We start from the raw sequence: 25,582 nt of genomic DNA, 5'->3' as shown, positions 1-25,582 counted from the left end.
TTGCCCCACTGTATATGTTACATTAACGTTTAACAATGACTCCTCTGTATCCCCAAGAAATCCCAACAGGTCATCTCCATCCAATGCCACCCTTCCTTCCACAGAACGATGCACAAAGCCCTTTATCTCCCCACTAGTCCAGAGCTTAATAGCCGGGGGTTCTGTTACCAATGTGAACAGCAGAAGCAGAGGCATAGCTAGGGTTTTAGTTTAGGGGGGCGAAGCTTCTGTGTGGGCCCCTAACCAGGTAACCTTGATTACAACTCGGTGATGCCCCCTAATAGTGGAGGAGAACCTCAGCAGATGACTGTACTGTTACTGAAGATAATCTCTATATAAAGACCAATATTGATATTACCGCTATATGGTCAGTGGTAGATACCAGCCCTACAGAACATATAAGAGATCACAGCACAGTTATAGATGATGACTTACAGCTGACATCCTTTCTGATGGCATCGTTCACATTTCCCGTTTTTTCCATCTGGCCCAGACCGACATGACAACTTTTTCCAGCCAGGACTCGGCTGCAGAGAATACAACAAAGACACATTTCACTTCTCATATTCCAACCCCATCACCATCTGTTCCCAACCTGCACAAACTCCTCATCCTACTGATACCCCAATACTGAGCCGCTGCTGCCGTATGTGTCCCTATTACTGCCCCTGATGCCCCAATACTGAGCCACTGCTGCCGTATGTGTCCCTATTACTGCACCTGATACCCCAATACTGAGCCGCTGCTGCCGTATGTGTCCCTATTACTCCACCTGATACCCCAATACTGAGCCACTGCTGCCCTATGTGTCCCTATTACCTCACCTGATACCCCAATACTGAGAAGCTGCTGCCCTATGTGTCCCTATTACCTCACCTGATACCCCAATACTGAGCCGCTGCTGCCCTATGTGTCCCTATTACCTCACCTGATACCCCAATACTGAGCCGCTGCTGCCCTATGTGTCCCTATTACCTCACCTGATACCCCAATACTGAGCCGCTGCTGCCATATGTGTCCCTATTACTGCACCTGATACCTCAATACTGAGCCACTTCTGCCCTATATGTCCCTATTACTGCACCTGATACCCCAATACTAAGCCCCTGCTGCCGTATGTGTCCCTGTTACTGCACCTCATACCCCAATACTAAGCCCCTGCTGCCGTATGTGTCCCTGTTACTGCACCTGATACCCCAATACTAAGCCCCTGCTGCCGTATGTGTCCCTGTTACTGCACCTCATACCCCAATACTGAGCCGCTGCTGCCGTATGTGTTCCTATTACTGCACCTGATATCCCAATACTGAGCCGCTGCTGCCGTATGTGTCCCTATTACTGCACCTGATACCCCAATACTGAGCCGCTGCTGCCGTATATGTCCCTATTACTCCACCTGATACCCCAATACTGAGCCGCTGCTGCTGTATGTGTCCCTATTACTGCACCTGATACCCCAATACTGAGCCACTGCTGCCCTATGTGTCCCTATTACCTCACCTGATACCCCAATACTGAGCCGCTGCTGCCCTATGTGTCCCTATTACCTCACCTGATACCCCAATACTGAGCCGCTGCTGCCGTATGTGTCCCTATTACTGCACCTGATACCTCAATACTGAGCCACTGCTGCCCTATGTGTCCCTATTACTGCACCTGTTACCCCAATACTGAGCCGCTGCTGCCGTATGTTTCCGTTACTCCACCTGATACCTCAATACTAAGCCCCTGCTGCCGTATGTGTCCCTGTTACTGCACCTGATATCCCAATACTGAGCCGCTGCTGCCATATGTGTTCCTATTACTGCACCTTATACCCCAATACTGAGCTGCTGCTGCCGTATGTGTCCATACTACTGCACCTGATACCCCAATACTGAGCCGCTGCTGCCGTATGTGTCCCTTTTACTGCACCTGATGCGCCAATACTGAGCCGCTGCTGCCGTATGTGTCCCTATTACTGCCCCTGATACCCCAATACTGAGCCGCTGCTGCCGTATGTGTCCCTACTACTGCACCTGATACCCTAATACTGAGCTGCTGCTGCCGTATGTGTCCCTATCACTGCACCTGATACCCCAATACTGAGCCGCTGCTGCCGTATGTGTTCCTATTACTGCACCTGATGCGCCAATACTGAGCCACTGCTGCCGTATGTGTTCCTATTACTGCACCTGATACCCCAATACTGAGCCGATGCTGCCATATGTGTCCCTATTACTGCCCCTGATACCTCAATACTGAGCCGCTGCTGCCGTATGTGTCCTTATTACTGCACCTGATACCCCAATACTGAGCCGCTGCTGCCGTATGTGTCCCTATTACTGCCCCTGATACCCCAATACCGAGCCGCTGCTGCAGTATGTGTCCCTATTACTGCCCCTGATACCCCAATACTGAGCCGCTGCTGCCGTATGTGTCCCTATTACTGCCCCTGATACCCCAATACTTTGCCACTGCTGCCGTATGTGTCCTTATTACTGCCCCTGATACCCCAATACTGAGCCTCTACTGCCGTATGTGTCCCTATTACTGCACCTGATACCCCAATACTGAGCCTCTACTGCCGTATGTGTCCCTATTACTGCACCTGATACCCCAATACTGAGCTGCTGCTGTGTGTCCCTCTTACTGCACCTGCTGTGTGGTTCTCTGTGCCCTCTAAATTTTAAAGCAACTCTCTAGAATATAGTAATGCCGGGTGCAAGTAACCTAGAAAACAGTGCCCACATTTTGCCCCCTAGAAAGTAATACTGCCCTGTGTGCCCATTTGACAGTCACAGTAACCTGAGTTCCCCTATAACAATAAGTGTCTACTTTTCATTTAATAATGTCCCTAGTTTCCCCCCCAGGTATAGCTCATCTATACACAATATGATGCTCTATTATACAGAGTATAATGCCCCCTCACTGTATGGTACTACCCACACAGTATACTGGCCCCTTAGTAGCCCCCCAAACTGTTTCATGGCTTCAACACTGTATGATGGCCCCTTCACTGTAATCCCCACACTGTATGACGGCCCCCTAGATAGCCTCCATATAGTATAATGTGCCAGATAGTCCTCAATATAGCACAAGGCAGCACCCTTTAGGTAGACCCTGTAATTTAAGGTAGTACCCCCAAAGGCAGACCCTGTAGTATAAGACAGTACCCCTATAGGCAGATCCTGTAGTTGTCACGCTCACACCCTGACTGGTGGGCATGACCTCGGGGGGTTTGTGGCCCCACTGGGCCACAAACCAGACTACCCTGGAAGGGGCATGACTAAGACAGCTGCCTTGGTCTTCACTGGAGCCTCTGATGGTGAGGTCAGGCTTGTCCGGCAGGCAGCTGCCAGGTGCTACTCCAGGGCGGTGTTTGGCTGTGGCTGCTGATCCCACTTGGGAAACAGGAACACCAGGATTGGTGCGGGCATCAGGCAGGACTAGCAGATGAGCACAGATGAAACTCAGACGAGTAGGCTGGCACGGCTGAGACACAGAGCTGGCAGAGACACAGGGCTGGCAGGCACGGCAGAGACAGAGGGCTGGCAGGCACGGCAGAGACACAGGGCTGGAAGGCACGGCAGAGACAGGGCTGGAAGGCACGGCAGAGACACAGGGCTGGTTGGTGTGGTGTATGAAGGAACAGGTAGGGACCTGTTCACACAGGAGGTGCAGGTTCGGATATGTAATATGAAGGAGCAGGTAGGGACCTGTTCACATTGGAGGTGTAGGTACGGAAACAAGCTGGAAGGAAAAGAGTATGAAGGAACAGGTTGGGACCTGTCCACACAAAAAGAGAACTGCAAGGCTGCGGATAGGAGAGGTAGAGCAGCAAGAGATAGCACAGCAACAGAAGCCAAGCAGAGCGGAACCGCAAGGAATGCGGAGAGGAGCTGCAGCAAGAGATTACTGCAGCAACAGGAGCAGAGTAGAACGGAGCAGAACCGCAGGATTGCGGAGCAGAGGTAAAGCTGCAAGAGAGACAATGGTAGAACCACAAAATGCAGAGCCAAGAGCACAGTGAAGGCACAAAATGCAGAGCCAAGAGCACAGTGAAGGCACAAAATGCAGAGCCAAGAGCAAAGCAAGGTCGCAGAGTGCGGAGTCGAGAGGCATTGCAAGGAAAGAAACCACAGACAAGGAGACAGAGATAGGAAAAAGTTCAGACAAGGTAATGGAACAAGACAAGGTACAAGAACAAAGACCAGGATATTCAGCCTTCTGGAGGGCAGACAAACAAGACCAGGGCAAGGCAAGAAGAAAGGCCTCTAGAGAGGGAGTAACACAGAGCAAGGCCTGGCAACTCAGAAGCTAAACACAAACTGAGCTAACACATTGCACAGGCCCAGTCCACTGGGTGGAGTTGCACTAAATACTGGAGGCCTTTTGGTAATTGGTGAGGAACACATTAGACAGGTGCACCTGATTCCTATAAGAACCAGAGAGTTCAGGTGCCGCCCTCCTATGCAAACACAGCCAGGAAGCATACAGAGAGCAGAGGCACAGAATATGGAGCTGGCAAGAAACAGAAACCACAACATGACCTGGAGCAGTGGGTAAGATAGTGTGAGAGATGAGAGGCCATGCCGTGATGTCAGCAGAGTTGTTACAGTAGTATAAGACAGTACCCCCATAGGCAGACCCTGTAGTTTAAGGTAGCCCCCATTAAAAAAAACACAAATACTCACCTCCTGCTCATCTCTGACACTGACAGCGGGCACGATGACGTCACTGTCTGGCGCCCGCTGTCAGTGTCGGTGACGCCAGGCCAGACGCTGACAGGGGGATAATGGGAGAAGGAGTGCAGCGCTCCTTGTTTCATCAATGCGGTGAGCTGTAACGGCTAGATGCCGATACAGCTCACCTTGCGATGACAGGCTGCTGGCATTGGGCCCCCCCACCTGCTCAGGGGCCCCATAGCGGGAGAACAGGGAGATCGATGCACTTATAGTAGTGTAGCTCTGGGTGGGCCCCCTCTGATCTCCGGGCCCGGGGTGCCCGCACCCTCTGCCCCCGGTAGCTACGCTACTGAGCAGAGGGGACAGGGGGCAGCCCGGCCTAGTTCCCCTACACAGCTCAAAAGCCTCTGACCTACAACCATTTATTTTAATTTTGGCACATGGATTGCAGTATAAAAGCTTTACCCAGGACAGGAATGTGGGACTGAAACCCATGTACCTCATGACCGACCACAAGTGCTCCTACTCCACGCTATCAAAAATTTTCACCGGAATAAATAAAAAGAATGAACATAACTTATAGGTCCAAAGATATGGAGAGGAATTATAGATTTCTTATACATCTTGGATATGGAATGAACATGGATTATATGTAGATAATAGAGGAATGATCACATATCCCATATATATAGGTGTATATTAAATTCTCTGTGCTTAATAGGTGGGGAATGAACATGGAATATATGTATGAACACTATTGTTGAGCATTCCGATACTGAAATATCGGGTATCGACCGATATTCGCTGTATCTGAGTTCCGATACTTTTAGAATATCGCATACCGGAATCGGAAGTTCCCATAATGCAATGAGCCAGTTTGATTTTAATCAGCCAATGAGGATCCTAAGAAGTATGGGCACATTCTGAGCCCCATCGGGGACAGTGAGCCCCATCGGGGACAGTGATGATAATGTGTGCAAAACTGTAAAGCGCTGCGGAATATGTTAGCGCTATATAAAAATAAAGATTATTATTATTATTATTCTCTTATGCATGATAACTAATGGCATGGCTGTGATTGGCTGCTGTAATGATGTCATGATGCACTATGAAAGCCGCCGCCATTTTGGGTTCACTCTGCTGTGAATTCAGTTAGGGACAGATCGCTGCTGTTCTGAGGGACAGTTTGAGCTAGCGATTTGCTTTATTGTGCTTTACCCAGGCTACTTTATCAACCGCTGTGTGAGAAGCTTTCTTTTGCCTTGCAGCGCTGTTCATGGCTGTCAGCGAGGTTTCTGTGTGTAAGTGCAGCTCATGCTGAAGTGTGTTCTGCAGCCACCTCCGGTTGTAGTCCGCTCAGTGTGCGTCACTGCCTCATACATTGTCCTTTTTTGCATTAGTGCTGCTCATTTTCTATTCGCCACGACAGCACCCACTAGAGAGAGGGGATCCACCCCTAGGAACAGGAAACCTACTGAGAGATAAAAGGGGCGCCCCCCCCCCTCTCGCTCCTCGGTTGGTTTCCTGTTCCTAGAGAAGACTCCAGTGGATGCTGTGGACGAAGAGGAAAACCTGCCTAGACTGCCACCTGTTCGTCTCTGCTGTGCGGCAGGGGCTCCAGAGCGGGTAACATAGTCGGGGGAATGATCCTGTTGGCTCCCCCCTCTTCTGGTTATCCTGCTGAGATATCAAACAGCTCCCTGCTGGGACACTGTAAGGCCCCCGCTGAAAAGTGCAGAGCGGCGCCAGAGTGGCAAAAAGTAAGTGCATGGCATGGTGAGCGCTTACCCAGTAGCCGGAGTATCCTTATCCTGTACCACATGGTGAGTGTTTCCAGGGTCAGTGGTTTTATGGGGAAGCCGGCATGTGGCGTGGTGAGGCTGCAGATGCAGCGCGTCCAGGGTTCTCCGGCGGCATAGCAGGCGCACGCACAGTAGTATTGCGTCCTGGAAGAAGTTGGTTGAACTTCCGGGGTCACGAGGTTGTAGTACCATTTTTGGGGGAGACCCCATGTTGGATTCTTCTGAGCGATCCTATCCACCCTGGCAGTGAGGCCTTGATTCAAACAGGACGAAGGTAAAGAAAAAAAAATGATGATGATGAAACGGCAGGAAAGGGTGTGTTTTGTGAAGGTGCCTGCATTATAAAATGCATCTCGTCAGATGGTAGTGTGCACTATCATGTCGTCCCAGGAGGAGGTCAGTGAGCGCCCTATGGAGGAGTTAATGTTACCCGTTGGTGATACCAGGAGGAAGAGTAGTGGACACTCGAAAGTGAGTGACTCCACTGACAAATCGGGGAAAAAGTCATCCCGTTCCACACCCCAGGCCGATCAAACATATTGGTATATAATTATACTTCCGAGTGAGTGTATAGACGGCTTCATGGAAGCTTATAGTAGTCTCTTCTGCTTATGTTTTTCTAGGCAAAAAAGATGGGGAAGTCTAAGCACAAGCAGTGTGCGATATGCACCGAGCCCATGCCTGACTCTTATATATATATATACAGCATGAATTGAAGCATAAAATAAAGGAGGCCCAGGAATGTTGTGATAGGCAATTCAGTATCACAATGGACATAGCGGTAAGAGCACATACAGTGATCTGACAATAACCCAAAATAATAGATCGAGCTCTGAGACGTGGGAACTCTGCAGACCGCAATCCCTAATCCTCTCCAAACAACACTAGAGGCAGCCGTGGATTGCGCCTAACTCTGCCTATGCAACTCGGCACAGCCTGAGAAACTAACTAGCCTGAAGATAGAAAATAAGCCTACCTTGCCTCAGAGAAATACCCCAAAGGAAAAGGCAGCCCCCCACATATAATGACTGTGAGTTAAGATGAAAAGACAAACGTAGGGATGAAATAGATTCAGCAAAGTGAGGCCCGACTTTCTTAACAGAGCGAGGATAGGAAAGATAACTTTGCGGTCTACACAAAACCCTAAAGAAAACCACGCAAAGGGGGCAAAAAGACCCTCCGTACCGAACTAACGGCACGGAGGTACACCCTTTGCGTCCCAGAGCTTCCAGCAAAACAATTAGACAAGCTGGACAGAAAAAATAGCAAACAAATAGCAAAGAAGAACTTAGCTATGCAGAGCAGCAGGCCACAGGAATGATCCAGGGAAAAACAAGTCCAACACTGGAACATTGACAGGAAGCCAGGATCAAAGCATTAGGTGGAGTTAAGTAGAGAAGCACCTAACGACCTCACCAGATCACCTGAGGGAGGAAACTCAGAAGCCGCAGTACCACTTTCCTCCACAAACGGAAGCTCCCAGAGAGAATCAGCCGAAGTACCACTTGTGACCACAGGAGGGAGCTCTGCCACAGAATTCACAACACAGGAAGCCTTCAGAATTAAACTTGAAAAGAAACTGTCCCACAATAATACCAGAGAGGTTTGGTCAGGAATGAAATTACTGACTGGGCTTAAGCTGAGGCCTGAAAATCATGGTGGAAATCTAGACAAGGCTAATGAGATGAACGAGTATTTCAACAGGTTCAGCAGTACATGTGCCAACTGATAGTGGAGGGGACCTGGGTGCAAATTCTGCAACATCGATATTGGAGGATGGGCAGACTAATTTTAGAGTATCCGAAAATGATGTGAGGAGGCAGTTTAAGTCACTTAACATTGGTAAAGCTGCAGGACCTGATGGACTCAGCTCACGTGTCCTTAAAGTTTGTGCAGACCAGCTGTGTACTGTCTTTACACGCCTATTTAATGGAAGTATACAAACACAGAGGGTACCTGTGTTATGGAAAACTTCCTGTCTGGTGCCGGTACCCAAGACTTCTTCTCCTGCAACCCTAAATGACTATCGTCCTGTAGCCTTAACATCTCACGCTATGAAGGCCTTGGAAAGATTAGTGCTTGCTCACTTAAGACCAAGGGTCAATGCTTTTATCGATCCCCTTCAGTTTGCCTACCGACATAGATTGGGGGTGGATGATGCTATTCTTTCTCTGTTACATAGGGTACATTCATTTCTGGAGATTGACGGAACCACGGTGCGAGCGATGTTCTTCGACTTCTCGAGTGCATTTAACTCCCTGCAGCCACTTTTACTACACAAAAAGATGACTGATATGAAGGTTGAGGAGGGGATAAGAAATTGGATAACTGACTACCTATCAGATCGGCCACAGTTTGTACAGATGGGAGCAGTGGTGTCAAGCAGATTATTGAGCAGTGTAGGTGCCCCCCAGGGAACGGTGCTTGCACCCTTTCTTTTCACTCTGTATACTTCAGACTTTCAGTATAAATCTGAACTTTGCCACCTTCAAAAATTTTCGGATGACTCCGTGGTTGTGGGATGCATTAGGGGAGATCAGGGGGATGAGGAATACAGAAGTGTGGTGTCGAATTTCGTGGATTGGTGCAATGGTAACTATCTACAACTAAATGTTAAGAAAACTAAGGAGTTGGTGGCCAACTATAGCAGGATTAAGTTAGAATGCTTACCGATCACTATTGCTGGTCAGGAGGTCGAGTAGGTGGAGAGTTACAAATATTTGGGGGTCCATTTGGATAGCAAACTGGACTGGAGATGCCACTCAGAGTTTGTCTAGAAGAAGGGGATGAGCAGATTGTATTTCCTAAGGAAACTGAGGTCTTTTAATGTGTGCAGCAAAATTTTAGAAATGTTCTACCAATCTGTAGTGGCAAGTGCCATCTTTTTTGCAATCACGTGCTGGGGTAGTAGTGTGCGGGCCTCTAATGCTAATAAGCTGAATAAGATTATCAAGAAGGCAAGTTCTGCTATGGGCTGTAATCTGGACTCTTTTGGGGAGGTAGTGGAGAGAAGAACTCTGGAAAAGTGTATGGCAATTATGAACAATAATGCACATCCATTATATGAGCTATTCATGAGACAGAAGAGCACCTTCAGTAACCGGCTAATACTTCTGAGGTGTAAGAAGGAAAAATATAGGAAATCGTTTGTGCCAACTGCCATGGGAATGTACAATAATAACATTAGGGTTAAACCACCAAGGTGAAAGTCTACTTATTTCTCTACATTTCAGTTCACTCGTTGTGTATGTCCTATTCTAATGTATAATGTATAATGTTCTTCTGTCAACAAACTGTCATGTCAACTATGTAATTCCTTTATGATTTTTATGATTTAAGTTGTGCTGCTGTGAGACCATAATTTCCCACGGGATCAATAAAGTGTATCGTATCGTATAAAGAAATTGTGTCAGAGTTGTATAAATAATACCTTGCAGCAGGAGGGGTCGGTCAAAATGAATGAGATATGTCTCATGATCCCTGAAAAGCTTCAGTCCTTAGGTGGTGGCCCATCTATGAATATTGAATATTAAGTGGAGAAGCAGGAGAGCACCCTCACCTAGAGCAGACACATCTGCAGAAAGTGAGGAGATTGATTCTGACATCTCTCAGGTTTCGTGTTCCTCAGAAGAGGAGGACTATGTCTGTTTTCCTTCTGCCGGTGTGAATAATTTGGTGAAATCAGTAAGGAGTACAATGGGGTTATCAGAATCCAAGGAACCTCAGACGCCGCAGGAGATAATGTTTGCAAGTCTCTCTCAGCAAAAAGGTCATGTATTTCCTGTAAATCAGACCATTAAAGACCTTGTCAAAAAGGAATGGAGTAAGCAGGGACAAAAAGGGTTTGTACCGATATCTTGTAAGAGACGTTACCCCTTTAACGATGAGGACTTGGCCACCTGGGCTAAAGTGCCTAAAGTTGATGCGGCAGTAGCATCCACCTCTCGTTGTTCCTCTTTACCTGTAGAAGATGCGGGCTCTTTGATCCAATGGACAGAAAATCAGATGCGCGTCTGTGAGGAAAATGTATAATATAAGTTGTAGTTTCTCTTGCCAGCACATATAAGGTGGGCGTTGACCCCCCATCACTCTGTGTTTTGCTGAGGGTTTATTGCTTCTAGCTGCAAATTCCAGGTTCGGAGCGACTTACTCGTCTGCTCCCACCCAAGGAATTTTTACGACTAGGCTTAAATCTCCCTCCAGCTAGACCTGGTATAGAATGTCTCTAAAGGCAGAAAGTCCTTTGTCCCATTATAATAAGATATTGGGCCACCGATTTGGGATGGGAAAATGAGAAGTCCATGTTGCGAATCTCCATCGGAGGATCTATCAGCCACTGTAAGCGTGAGCCTCTAATTCCAACAGGTAAAAAATATGGATTTCTCCATAACTGTGTGTCCCAACTAGGACGAATTTAGTACCAATAGAAAGCCAATGGTAAAAGATGATGAATGAGGGTGTGCTGTGATTCTGACAAATTCTGGAGCGGAGATACGAGCATTATAAAACTTTGTGTTAAATTTAGTAAATCTGAAGAGAGGGGAGGGTCTGGGTAAACCAACCCTTTTAGTGATGTCACCAGGCTGAGCTATAAGTTTTATGCCAGGCACCCAGCAGTCAGTCTTACCTGAGGAGCCCTTACTGCTAGCCCTGATGAATTGGGATATTTGGGAACTCCGCCCACTAGCCTGGTTGCCTGCAATGTCCTGAACACATGTAAGTGTTAATTTCTCATTTAACCCCTGTTATTTTTATAATTATCTTGTACATATTTTCAATTGTCTCATATTGTAACATCTTTATATACCTTTGTAAACACTGAATTAATCTTTCGGAGTAAAATATTTAAATTACTAGTTTTCGTTCTTCCTGCTCTAAAACATACCCTAAGTCTTCTGAAGGGAATTACGCTACTGTTTTGGGTTAGCTTCGGACCCATTTAATTGAAGCTGGTGGCAGCATATCTTGTTCTGTGCCTTTGGGAGTCGTTGTATCGATGGCGTTGATAATTATTGTTCCTGTCTGAGTGGGAGTAGTTATATCGCCTCGCTGCAGCGTGCCCAATAGCCAGTACAAAGCGCGAGCCTCTAATTCCAACAGGTAAAAAAGTATGGATTTCTCCGGAACTGTGTCCCAACTAGCCAGAACTTGGTACCAATAGAAAGCCAATTGTAAAATAAGAAGAATGAGCGGTGTGCTGGGATTTTGACATGTTCTAGAGTGGAGATACGAGCATTATACAAATTTATGTTAAATTCGGTAAGTCTGAGGAGAGGGGAGGGTCTGAGGAAACCAACGCTTTTAGTGATGTCACCAGGCTGAGCTATAAGTTACCCAGCAGTCAGTTTTACCTGAGGAACTCTTACTGCTAGCCCTGATGCATTGGGATATTTGGGAACTGAGTAGTTATATCGTCTCGCTGCAGCGTGCCAAATAGCCAGTACAAAGCAGGCAGCCTTTCTGGCGACTAATTACCCTAGGTGCAGTACCTAACCTGACCTGAGGGTAAGGGGGGTGCCAGAGAGCTGCAAGTTCAAGCGAAACTGTAAAGCGGGATATACATAAATCCCTGCAGTTCGTGTTATATTGCAGAGCAGTGGGATAACTAAAATAGGCCCCTGCTGTAAACTGATAAGCCAATAGCTTTGTTGTGTTTTCATCACAGTGTAGCAGTGGAGGCATAACTAAGATAAGCCCCCTGCACATGTGATAGCCGTCTGTTGGCCTAAAGTCACCCCGATCCGTGACGTAGGGGTGATGGTCACGGTGTGAATCGTGACAGCTTCTAAAAAGATCATGGGAATTTTGTATCACCGTATTTAAACCGGCAATCTCAGCCACATGCACTAGCAGGTCTATGCTGGTTTGGCTGGACCAGCTAGATCAGAACATCAAGAGTGGTATATCCAGAGAAAAATTACGTGCCTCTATTCCCTTGATTAAGGGTTCTGCGGCTTTTCTATCAGATGCCTCAATAGACTCGCTCCGCTTAGCAGCCAGAACAGCTAACCTTACAAATACGGCTCGGCGAGCGTTGTGGTTAAAGAATTGGAAAGGGGATGCCCAGTCTAGGTCTAAGCTGTGTGCCATACCCTGTCAGGGTGAGTACCTTTTTGGAGCCGTTCTGGATGATATACTCACCAAGGCGGGTGAGAGGAAGAAGGGGTTCACTAATCCCTTTATTCCTTCTTACAGAAGGGCATTCAGGAAGCCACCATTTGACAAGAAAAGAGACTTTAAGGACCGCTGGAGTAACAAGGAGTTCAGGCAAAAAGGAAACTTATTCAATAAACGCCCCTTCAAACCAGCGGATAAATTCCGTTAATCCTATTCTACCTGTAGGAGGTAGATTGTTAAAATTTGTTGATCAATGGAAAGAAATAACAGCCATTTCATGGGCCATAAATTTAGTATCTGCAGACCTCGCCTGGACACCTCCGGATTCTTTCCTTCTAACTTCCTTAAAATCCAAGCTACAGCAGGAAGCACTTGAACTTGAAATAAAAACCCTCTTAACCAAACAGGTTTTAATAGAAGTTCCGTCATCTCAGATAGGGAAAGGATTTTACTCTCCCTTGTTTCTGATTACAAAGCCTGATGGATCTTTCAGAACTATAATTAATTTGAGGAAATTGAACACCTTCATAAGATCCAAAACATTTAAAATGGAATCCCTTCGTTCAGCTATAAAAAATGTATTTCCAAACTGTTATATAGTAGACTTGAATCTTAAGGATGCTTATTACCATCTTCCTATACACCAGTTACACCAGCAGTTTCTTCCGGTGGCAGTATTAATGAATGGTCAGGTTCATCATCTGCAGTTCAGAGCAATGCCCTTTGGGTTATCTATGGCCCCGAGAGTATTTACCAAATTGTTATTAGAAGTGATGTCCTTTCTACTGTTAAAGGACACACTGGTCATTCCGTACCTAGATGACCTGCTGATTATAGGTAAACCCCCCCTTCAGTGTGAGCAAAGGTTGGAGGAAATTATGTTTTCTCTGCAAACACTTGGTTGGATTATCAATTGGGAAAAATCCAAAAAAAAACAACCAGTAACATGTCAAAAATTTCTTGGACTCCTTCTAGATTCAGTGGGGCAGGTATGTTTGCTTCCTGAGGAAAAGAAGGCCTCCATAGGTAATAGGGTGAACTTAGGCTACGTTCACATTAGCGTTACGCTAATGTGCGTCGCTGTTGCGTCGGCGACGCAGCGGCGACGCGCCCCTATGTTTAACATAGGGGACGCGTGCGTTGTTTTGGTGGCGTTTTTCGCCACGTGCTTCGTTTCCGACGCTAGCGTCGGACGCAAGAAAACGCTACATGTAGCATTTTCTGTGCGTCCGATTTTCGTCAAAAACGACGCACGCGTCGCGTTTTTGCGCGCGTTTTTCCGTGCGTCGCCGCTGCGTCGCCGACGCAACGGCAACGCGACGCTAATGTGAACGTAGACTTAGCGATTGAAAAACGCAGTATGTCATTAAGGAGTGCCATGTCCTTGCTAGGTTCACTGACTTCATGTATTCCTTTGGTTCAGTGGGCACAATTTCATACTAGAAAACTGCAGAAATTTGTGTCAGAAGAGGACATTAAAAAGCGTGGACAGTTAGATCAGACAGTTTTTCTAACTTTAGAGGTGGTTCGCTCCCTTATATGGTGGTTGGACAGGGAAAAACTCTTGAGAGGAGTTCTGTGGGTGATAACTTCTTCAAACATAGTGACCACAGATGCTAGTCCAGAAGGCTGGGGCCACATTTTCAGAATCTTATAATTCTTCTAATGTTAAAGAATTAAGAGCTATATATTATTCCATACTCCACTTTCTTCCTCAGCTGCGAGGCTCTCACACAAGGGTCCTTTGCGACAACACCACTGCAGTGGCCTACCTAAACCATCAAGGAGGTACACGGTCGGACACTCTCATGGATGTTACATCAGACATCATGAATTTAGTCGAAAGTCATCTGTTGTCCCTGTCAGCGGTACACATCAGGGGCATAGACAATTTTTGTGCTGATTTCCACAGCCGCTACACCCTTCATCAAGGAGAATGGATGCTCAACAGGAAGATTTTCAGACTGATAATAGCTCGATGGGGGGTGCCTCAAATAGACTTAAGGCCCCTTCACATTAAGCGACGCTGCAGCGATACCGACAACGATCCGGATCGCTGCAGCGTCGCTGTTTGGTCGCTGGAGAGCTGTCACACAGACCGCTCTCCAGCGACCAACGATGCCGGTAACCAGGGTAAACATCGGGTAACTAAGCGCAGGGCCGCGCTTAGTAACCCGATGTTTACCCTGGATACCATGCTAAAAGTTAAAAAAAACAAACACTAGATACTTACCTAACGCTGTCTGTCCTCCAGCGCTGTTCTCTGCTCTCCTCCTGTACTGTCTGTGAGCCGGAAAGCAGAGCGGTGACGTCACCGCTCTGCTTTCCGGCTCACAGACAGTACAGGAGGAGTGCAGAGCACAGCGCTGGAGGACAGACAGCGTTAGGTAAGTATCTAGTGTTTGTTTTTTTTTACTTTTAGCATGGTAACCAGGGTAAACATCGGGTTACTAAGCGCGGCCCTGCGCTTAGTTACCCGATGTTTACCCTGGTTACCAGTGAAGACATCGCTGGATCGGTATCACACACGCCGATCCAGCGATGTCTCCAGGGAGTCCAGCGACGAAATAAAGTTCTGGACTTTATTCAGCGACCAACGATCTCCCAGCAGGGGCCTGATCGTTGGTCGCTGTCACACAGAACGATTTCATTAACGATATCGTTGCTACGTCACAAATAGCAACGATATCGTTAACAATATCGTTATGTGTGAAGGTACCTTTATTTTCAACAAGATCCAACTGTCAGGTTAGAGCATTCGCCTCGCTATGCAGACAGGACAATCCGGACATATTCAATGCCCTTCAGGTTCCATGGACATGCAGTCTGGCTTATGCTTTCCCCCCATGGAATCTCCTGCCCATAGTTATAAGAAAAATAAGGGAAGAAGAGGCATGAGTGCTGTTGATAGCCCCATTTTGGCCCAAGAGGCCATGGTTTTCATGGCTCAGGGCAATGTCGATTACAGACCCTTGGATTCTAACTCACATCAAGAACCTGCTCTCTCAAGGGCCATTCTTCCACCCTCAGGTAAAAGGCATGAACTTGACTGTCTGGAAATTGAGAGGCAGTTATTAAGTCTTAGAGGATTCTCTAAAGGGTTAATAGATACCCTCATGAAAAGTAGAAAACCTTCTACTACCAAAATTTATGTCAGAGTCTTGAGAAAATTTCTTGAATTCCACACAACACAATTTTCTTCTGAGGTACTTATATTTTCAATATTAGAGTTTCTGCAGAAGGGTCTTGAGTTAGGTCTCACTGTAAGCACTCTAAAGGTTTCAGCTCTAGGAGCCCTCTTCCATTATGATGTTGCAGGAGATAGGTGGATATCCCGTTTTATATCTGCATGTGAACCATCAAAACCAATCCGTATACCTCAGGTCCCTCAATGGGATCTAACTTTGGTCCTAGACGCATTGACACAGAGCCCTTTCGAGCCTCTTCATACAGCCTCACTGAAAAATATTTAATTAAAGACGGTGTTATTAATAGCATTGGTATCTGCTAGGAGAGTGAGCGATCTTCATGCCTTACCAATAGATCCTCCATTTTTATCTGTAACATCTGACAGAATAATTTTAAAAACGGACCCGTCCTATCTTCGTAAAGTAGCCACTAGGTTTCATAGATCCCAGTAGATCTTCCTACCAACTTTTTATAAAGACCACTCAACTCCAGAGGAGGGGAGGCTTCATAACCTAGACGTTAAAAGGACTGTTCTGGCCTATTTAGAGAGAACTAGGGACTGGAGGAAGAGTAGGGCTCTCTTTGTGTCTTTCCAGGGTAAAAACAAAGGGTCCAGAGTCACAAAGTATACGTTATCGCGCTGGATCAGAGATGCCATAATCTTGGCGTGTAAAGCTAGAGGAAGAGATCCACCACTACATATGGGAGCACTCTCTACAAGAGCCTTGTCGGCTTCCTGGGCAGAGAAGGCGAACGTGCCAATAGACCTTACATGTAAGGCCGCAACCTGGTCTTCACCTAGTACTTTCTATAAGCACTATAGATTAAACCTATCTTCCACCTCTGATCTAACCTTTGGAATATCAGTCCTTGACACGGTGAACCCACCCAATCTATAGTCTCTGTAAATCTCTCTAGTGGGTGCTGTCGTGGCGAATAGAAAATACCGGATTACTTACCAGTAATGCTTTTTTATAGAGCCCACAACAGCACCCATTCACATCCCTCCCTTTTTTTTATAGTAGCACGTGGTGCCTTTGTGCTGAGGTGTAAATAATAGAACAGTATAGTATAAGGTTGTAAATGTGTACATATTTCTGAGCCTATTAACTAAAGCCTGGCGGCGGTTCCTCCTATTCTCTGTAATACAACTGAGGAGCAAGGATGGCCGCCCCTTTTATCTCTCCATAGGTTTCCTGTTGCTAGGGGCGGATCTTCTCTCTCTAGTGGGTGCTGTCGTGGGCTCTATAAAAGAGCATTACCGGTAAGTAATCGGTAGTTTTCCTTATTTCTCCTATTAGTGTGGTTACATCCGTATCCAGCTAGATTGGTTGCAAACACTATATAGGAGTAGATAGAGGAGCCTTTCTGCAGCCTTGCAGTGCTAGTGCACAGTTCTCTGCACTGTTCACAGCTGTCTGCGAGGTCTCTGAGTGCAGCTCACGCTGTAGTGTGTTCTGCAGCCACCTCCGGTTGTAGTCCGCTCAGCGTGCGTCACTGCCTCATACATTGTCCTTTTTTTGATTTAGTGCTACTCATTTTTCCTGATTTCTCCTATTAGTGTGATTCCATCCGTACCAGCAAGATTGTTTGCAAAAAACTATATACAGTAGGAGTAGATAGAGGAGCATTTCTGCAGCCTTGTGCCCTGCAGCCCCAGCCAGATTAGTATTAGCTGTTGTGAATTCTGTGGCAGAGCTCCCTCCTGTGGTCACAAGTGGTACTTTGGCTGATTCTCTCTGTGAGCTTCTGTTGGTGGAGGGAAGTGGTACTGCGGCTTCTGAGTTTCCTCCCTCAGGTGATCTGGTGAGGTCGTTAGGTGCTTCTCTACTTAACTCCACCTAATGCTTTGATCCTGGCTTCCTGTCAATGTTCCAGTGTTGGACTTGCTTTTCCATGGATCATTCCTGTGGCCTGCTGCTCTGCATAGCTAAGTTCTTCTTTGCTATTTTGTTTGCTATTTTTTCTGTCCAGCTTGTCTAATTTGTTGCTGGAAGCTCTGGGACGCAAAGGGTGTACCTCCGTGCTGTTAGTTCGGTACGGAGGGTCTTTTTGCCCCCTTTGCGTGGTTTTCTTTAGGGTTTTGTGTAGACCGCAAAGTTACCTTTTCTATCCTCGATCTGTTAAGAAAGTCGGGCCTCACTTTGCTGAATCTATTTCATCTCTACGTTTGTCTTTTCATCTTAACTCACAGTCATTATATGTGGGGGGCTGCCTTTTCCTTTGGGGTATTTCTCTGAGGCAAGGTAGGCTTATTTTCTATCTTCAGGCTAGTTAGTTTCTCAGGCTGTGCCGAGTTGCCTAGGCAGAGTTAGGCGCAATCCACGGCTGCCTCTAGTGTTGTTTGGAGAGGATTAGGGATTGCGGTCTGCAGAGTTCCCACATCTTAGAGCTCGTTCTATGATTTTGGGTTATTGTCAGATCACTGTATGTGCTCTGACCGCTATGTCCATTTTAGTACTGAATTGCCTTTCATAACAATTAGCCTATTTTTTGGAGCCTCATCTATTGCATTGTCGGTTACCTTCCTGCATTGTAATAGCTACAAAAAGTTTGTGATACTATCGGTTTTACATCTTTGGTCACATCCAGTGTCTTTTTGTGAAAAAAAAAAAAAAGTTAATAAAGTTCACCAAACACTCCACTTTACAGTTGTGTAGGCCACATTAGCTCATATTAAAGTCTAGTGCACACTTTATAAAGTTAGTGTTTCTTATACCTGTTAGCAGCTGTTCAGGAATAAGCACACTAAGCCCTTAGTACTTTTCTGCCTATCTTTATCAGTCTACCAAGATGAAGAAGGCAGGGAGTAAGGCACGTGGTCGTGGGCGTGGAGTTTCTGCAGGGAGAGGACATGGGGATTCTGTGCCTGCTGCGGGCACCAGTGACTCAGCATCCCCCAGTTTTACCAGGGAACAGTCCTTTATGCGCAGCTTTGTAGGAGCTCGCCGTACCCCACTGCTGCGGGACGAACAAATTGGAGCCGTTGTCGGATGGATGGCAGCTAACGCATCGACTTCAATTCGTTCCAGATCCTCTCAGCTCCTGAGCACTGAAGAGCACCCATCTGTCTCTTCACCACCTGCCAAATTGCCCAGGCAGTCAGAGAGCCCTGGACAGGAGCCATCTCTACTTCTGTTCTCTGAATCTCTTGGCTTGGAAAGAGGGGGCCAGCCAAGCAGCATTCTAGAATTTGAAGAAGAGGTAGTATGCAGAAATGCGCAACCGCTTTGTCTCTCTGAATCTGAAGAGGCGGGTGGGCCAGTGCTCATGGTCAGCACACCTCAGTACGCATCTGATGATGAGACTCAGGTCCCACTTTCTGGTGCGTATTGTGCTGTTGAGACTACCCAGGAGAAGCAGTTGTTTGAAGAGGGTAGTGTAGATGATGAGGTCCTTGACCCATCATGGCGTGAGGTACAGGAAGGTGGTGGGAGCAGCTCTGAGGAAGAGTGTTATGATCTGGTGGTTTAGGAGCAACATGGAACGAGCTCTGAAGGAAGTGGTATCTGTACTGACTGCAGTCCCTAAGCTCAACACAACACCAGAAGTAGCCGTGGGATGCTCCTAACTCTCCCTAGGCACCTCGTCACAGCCTAAGAGCTATCTACCCCTACAGATAGAAGCAGGAAAACTATCTTGCCTCAGAGAAAATCCCCAAAGGATAGATTAGCCCCCCACAAATAATGACTGTGAGTGGAGAGGGAAAAGACATAGGCAGAATGAAACCAGGATGAGCACAGGAGGCCAATCTAGCTAGATAGAGAGGACAGGATGGAATACTGTGCGGTCAGTATAAAACACTACAAAAATCCACGCAGAGATTACAAAAATCTCCACACCTGACTAAAGGTGTGGAGGGTAAATCTGCTTCCCAGAGCTTCCAGCAACAGAGAGATAATTCATACTGATAAGCTGGACAAACATAGAAAGCACTGAACGGATAAGTCCACAATCTGTGGACAGAAAAGAGCAAGCAAGAACTTAGCTTTGCTGAACTGGTCAGGATAACAGGGAAATCCAAAGAGATGTGAATCCAACCAGGAACCATTTACAAGTGGCACTGGCTGAAGGGAAGGGCCAGGCATAAAAGCCGAGCAGAAAGACAATTAGTGGAAACAGCTGCTGACAGCTAAATCCAAGGAGCAGCCATACCACTTGAAACCACAAGAGGGAGCCCAAGAGCAGAACTCACAAAAGTGCCACTTACAGCCACCGGAGGGAGCCCAAGAGCGGAATTCACAACAGTAACCCCCCCTTGAGGAGGGGTCACCGAACCCTCACCAGAGCCCCCAGGCCGATCAGGACGAGCCAAGTGAAAAGCACGAACCAAATTGGTGGCATGGACATCAGAGGCAACAACCCAAGAATTATCCTCCTGGCCATAACCCTTCCACTTGACAAGATACTGAAGCCTCCGCCTCGAAAAACGAGAATCCAAAATCTTCTCAACCTCATATTCCAACTCTCCCTCAACCAACACCGGGGCAGGAGGGTCAACCGAGGGAACAACGGGCACCACATATCTCCGCAACAAAGATCTATGGAAAACATTATGAATGGCAAAAGAGGCTGGAAGAGCCAAACGAAAAGACACCGGATTAATAATTTCAGAAATTTTATAAGAACCAATAAATCGAGGCTTAAACTTAGGGGAAGAAACCTTCATAGGAACATGACGAGAAGACAACCAAACCAAATCCCCCACACGAAGCCGGGGGCCAACACACCGACGGCGGTTAGCAAAACGTTGAGCCCTTTCCTGAGACAACGTCAAATTGTCCACCACATGAGTCCAAATCTGCTGCAGCCTGTCCACCACAGAATCAACACCAGGACAATCAGAAGGCTCAACCTGCCCAGAAGAAAAACGAGGATGAAAACCAAAATTACAAAAAAATGGTGAAACCAAAGTAGGCGAACTAGCCTGATTATTAAGGGCAAACTCGGCCAACGGCAAGAAAGACACCCAATCATCCTGATCAGCAGACACAAAGCATCTCAAATAGGTCTCCAAGGTCTGATTACTTCGCTCAGTTTGGCCATTAGTCTGAGGATGAAACGCCAAAGAAAAAGACAAATCAATGCCCATCCTAGCACAAAAGGCCCGCCAAAACCTAGAGACAAACTGAGAACATCTGTCAGACACAATATTCTCCGGTATGCCATGCAAACGAACCACATGCTGAAAAAACAATGGAACCAGATCTGAGGAGGAAGGCAACTTAGGCAAAGGTACCAGATGGACCATTTTAGAGAACCGGTCACAAACAACCCAGATAACAGACATCTTCTGGGAAACAGGAAGATCCAAAATAAAATCCATGGAAATATGCATCCAGGGCCTCTGAGGGACCGGCAAAGGCAAAAGCAACCCACTAGCGCGGGAACAGCAAGGCTTGGCTCGGGCGCAAGTCCCACAGGACTGCACAAAAGCACGGACATCGCGCGACAAGGAAGGCCACCAAAAGGACCTAGCAACCAAATCTCTGGTACCAAAAATCCTAGGATGACCAGCCAACACTGAACAATGAACCTCAGAAATCACCTTACTTGTCCATCCATCAGGAACAAACAGCTTCCCCACAGGACAGTGGTCAGGCCTATCAGCCTGAAATTCCTGAAGCACCCGCCGCAAATCAGGGGAGATGGCAGAAAGAATCACCCCTTCCTTAAGAATGCCAACCGGCTCAAGGACTCCAGGAGAATCAGGCGAAAAACTCCTAGAGAGGACATCAGCCTTAACATTCTTAGATCCCGGAAGATACGAGACCACAAAATCAAAACGGGAGAAAAACAGGGACCATCGAGCCTGTCTAGGATTCAGCCGCTTGGCCGACTCGAGGTAAATCAGATTCTTATGATCAGTCAGGACCACAATGCAGTGCTTAGCTCCCTCAAGCCAATGTCGCCACTCCTCAAACGCCCACTTCATAGCCAACAACTCCCAATTGCCGACATCATAATTTCGTTCCGCAGGCGAAAACTTTTTGGAAAAAAAAGCACACGGTTTCATCAAAGAACCATCAGATTCCCTCTGAGACAAAACGGCCCCTGCCCCAATCTCAGAAGCGTCGACCTCCACCTGAAAAGGAAGAGAAACATCCGGCTGACGCAACACAGGGGCAGAAGTAAATCGGCGTTTAAGCTCCTGAAAGGCCTCAACAGCCGCAGAGGACCAATTCGTCACATCAGCGCCTTTCTTCGTCAAATTAGTAAGGGGCTTAACCACACTGGAAAAGTTGGCAATGAAACAGCGATAGAAATTAGCAAAGCCCAAAAATTTTTGAAGGCCCTTCACAGATGTGGGTTGAATCCAGTCATGAATAGCTTGGACCTTAACAGGATCCATTTCTATAGACGAGGGAGAAAAAATAAAACCCAAAAAAGAGACCTTCTGAACTCCGAATAGGCACTTAGACCCCTTCACAAACAATGCATTATCACGAAGGATCTGGAACACCATCCTGACCTGCTTCACATGAGACTCCCAATCATCGGAAAAAATCAAAATATCATCCAAATATACAACCATAAATTTATCAAGATAATTGCGGAAAATATCATGCATGAAGGACTGGAACACAGATGGAGCATTAGAGAACCCAAATGGCATCACAAGGTATTCAAAATGGCCTTCGGGCGTATTAAATGCAGTTTTCCATTCATCACCCTGTTTAATACGAACAAGATTATATGCCCCTCGGAGGTCAATCTTAGTAAACCAACTGGCCCCCTTAATCTGAGCAAACAAATCAGTAAGCAAAGGCAAGGGGTATTGGAATCTAACCGTGATCTTATTAAGAAGACGATAATCTATACAGGGTCTCAAGGAGCCATCCTTCTTAGCAACAAAAAAGAAACCCGCTCCCAATGGTGACGAAGACGGCCGAATATGCCCTTTCTCCAAAGATTCCTTAACATAGCTCCGCATGGCGGCATGCTCTGGCACAGACAGATTGAAAAGTCGGCCTTTAGGGAACTTACAACCTGGAATCAAGTTAATAGCACAATCACAGTCCCTATGTGGAGGAAGGGAACTGGACTTGGGCTCATCAAATACATCCTGGAAATCCGACAAAAACTCAGGGACCTCTGTTATGACCTGGTGGTTAGGACAATAATGGACCAGGTGGTTAAGAGCACACGGATAGACCTGATAGTTACAATAATACAGGACAAGCTCTGGGACGTGGGAACTCTGCTGACCGCAATCCCTAATCTTATCACACACACTAGAAATAGCCGTGGAATGCTCCTAACGCTCCCTATGCATCTTGTTACAGCCTAAAGGTACCTTCACACATAACGATATTGTTAACGATATCGTTGCTTTTTGTGACGTAGCAACGATATCGTTAATGAAATCGCCATGTGTGACAGCGACCAACGATCAGGCCCCTGCTGGGAGATCGTTGGTCGCTGAATAAAGTCCAGAACTTTATTTCGTCGCTGGACTCCTGCTGACATCGCTGGATCGGCGTGTGTGACACCGATCCAGCGATGTCTTCACTGGTAACCAGGGTAAACATCGGGTAACTAAGCGCAGGGCCGCGCTTAGTAACCCGATGTTTACCCTGGTTACCATCCTAAAAGTAAAAAAAACAAACACTACATACTTACCTACAGCCGTCTGTCCTCCAGCGCTGTGCTCTGCTCTCCTGCTCTGGCTGTGAGCGTCGGTCAGCCGGAAAGCAGAGCGGTGACGTCACCGCTCTGCTTTCCGGCCGCTGTGCTCACAGCCAGTGCAGGAGGAGAGCAGAGCACAGCGCTGGAGGACAGACGGCTGTAGGTAAGTATGTACTGTTTGTTTTTTTTTACTTTTAGGATGGTAACCAGGGTAAACATCGGGTTACTAAGCGCGGCCCTGCGCTTAGTTACCCGATGTTTACCCTGGTTACCGGCATCGTTGGTCGCTGGAGAGCTGTCTGTGTGACAGCTCTCCAGCGACCAAACAGCGACGCTGCAGCGATCCGGATCGTTGTCGGTATCGCTGCAGCGTCGCTTAATGTGAAGGGGCCTTTAGGAACTAGCTAGCCCTAAAGATAGAAAAATAAAGCCTACCTTGCCTCAGAGAAATTCCCCAAAGGAAAAGGCAGCCCCCCACATATAATGACTGTGAGTAAAGATGAAAATCACAAACACAGAGATGAAATAGATTTAGCAAAGAGAGGCCCGACTTACTGAACAGACAGAGGATAGGAAAGGTAACTGTGCGGTCAGCACAAAACTACAAAAAACCACGCAGAGGAGCAAAAAGACCCTCCGCACCGACTCACGGTGCGGAGGCGCCCCTCTGCATCCCAGAACTTCCAGCAAGCAAGACAAAAATCAAAATAGCAAGCTGGACAGAAAAATAGCAAACAAGAGAAAAAACAAGCAGGAACTTAGCTTCTGCTGGAGAATACAGGTCACCAGAACGATCCAGGAGCGGACTAGACCAACACTAGAACATTGACAGGTGGCATGGAGCAAAGATCTAAGTGGAGTTAAATAGAGCACCCAGCTAACGAATTAACCTCGTCACCTGTGGAAGGAAACTCAGAAGCCGCAGCCCCACTCACAACCACCAGAGGAAGCCCATGGACAGAACCAGCCGAAGTACCATTCATGACCACAGGAGGGAGCTCGACAACAGAATTCACAACAGTACCCCCTCTTGAGGAGGGGTCACCGAACCCTCACCAGAGCCCCAAGGCCGACCAGGACGAGCCAAATGAAAGGCACGAACCAGATCGGCAGCATGAACATCAGAGGCAAAAACCCAGGAATTATCTTCCTGACCACCAAAATCAAGTTCAAGAACCCAAAAGCCACAGATATGTTTAGACTTCCCATGCGCGATTCCAAACCTGGAGAACACTGGAATTCTGGCAAACACTGATGTGATGCAATATGCTCTGGGTTGGTACTGGTTTTAATATCAGTCAATCCTTTAGCCCATGCAGAGGAACTCACAAGCCACATAAAGGCAAAAATTACTGTTCTGATGAAATCAATTAATGGCAGTTTGCTAGGGTTCTGATAAAGATGTCTGAATCCAAGATACAAGACAAGAGCACCAATACAGTAAAGAAAAACAAGAACTGAAATTGTAACATAAAATTCAGCAGAGGAAGAAAAATCACCACTAAGGTGCCATTCTTTCAGTGTTGATCCACAGAAGTCTTCTTTATATTCAGCAAATTTGACATTATTTAACCTAAAAGGATACCCAAATGAGGCTACGATAGTTAGATTTTCAGTCTTATTGCAGGACAGTTTTAAACTAGTTTGTCCACTGTATCCACCACAAGTAGCAAATGAGAAGATTGAAAAAAACCACTCCAGCACCTTGATGAAGCCCAGCGGCTCCTTTAACGGACTGAAGTTCAGCTGCAGGCCCGACATTTTCTGAGTCAGGCTGTTCATTAGTGACGTCAGGTCGCCACCTCTCCGGGGAGGGAAAAGCGCGGACAACCAGACAGAGAACCACCCAGAAGTGCGCACACAGCACCGCCCTGCTGCATCACCGGCAGGGTCTACAACAGCTGCGACAGTAACTGTCCCGGACAGCCGGCTCTCACCGCGGCAGCTTCACGTGAGACTCCCAATCATCCGAAAAGACCAAAATATCATCCAAATATACAATCAGGAATTTATCCAGGTACTCTCGGAAGATGTCATGCATAAAGGACTGAAATACTGATGGAGCATTGGAAAGCCCGAATGGCATATCCAGGTACTCAAAATGGCCCTCGGGCGTATTAAATGCTGTTTTCCATTCATCGCCCTGTTTAATACGCACAAGATTATACGCCCCTCGAA

The 25,582-nt window shown here is 46.9% G+C and overlaps 1 pseudogene; it reads right to left on the bottom strand.

The window, feature by feature from the left end:
• Window positions 1-406: 406 nt before the first annotated feature.
• On the bottom strand, window positions 407-25,347 carry LOC138666405 (synaptophysin-like protein 1 pseudogene; annotated as a pseudogene).
• Between the last annotated feature and the right edge of the window lie 235 nt (window positions 25,348-25,582).

The sequence above is a fragment of the Ranitomeya imitator genome, chromosome 2 (assembly GCF_032444005.1).
Source record: "Ranitomeya imitator isolate aRanImi1 chromosome 2, aRanImi1.pri, whole genome shotgun sequence".
Lineage (NCBI taxonomy): Eukaryota > Metazoa > Chordata > Amphibia > Anura > Dendrobatidae > Ranitomeya > Ranitomeya imitator.
The sequence above is the reverse complement of the archived record's forward strand: the minus strand, read 5'-3'. Positions and strand labels throughout refer to the sequence as shown.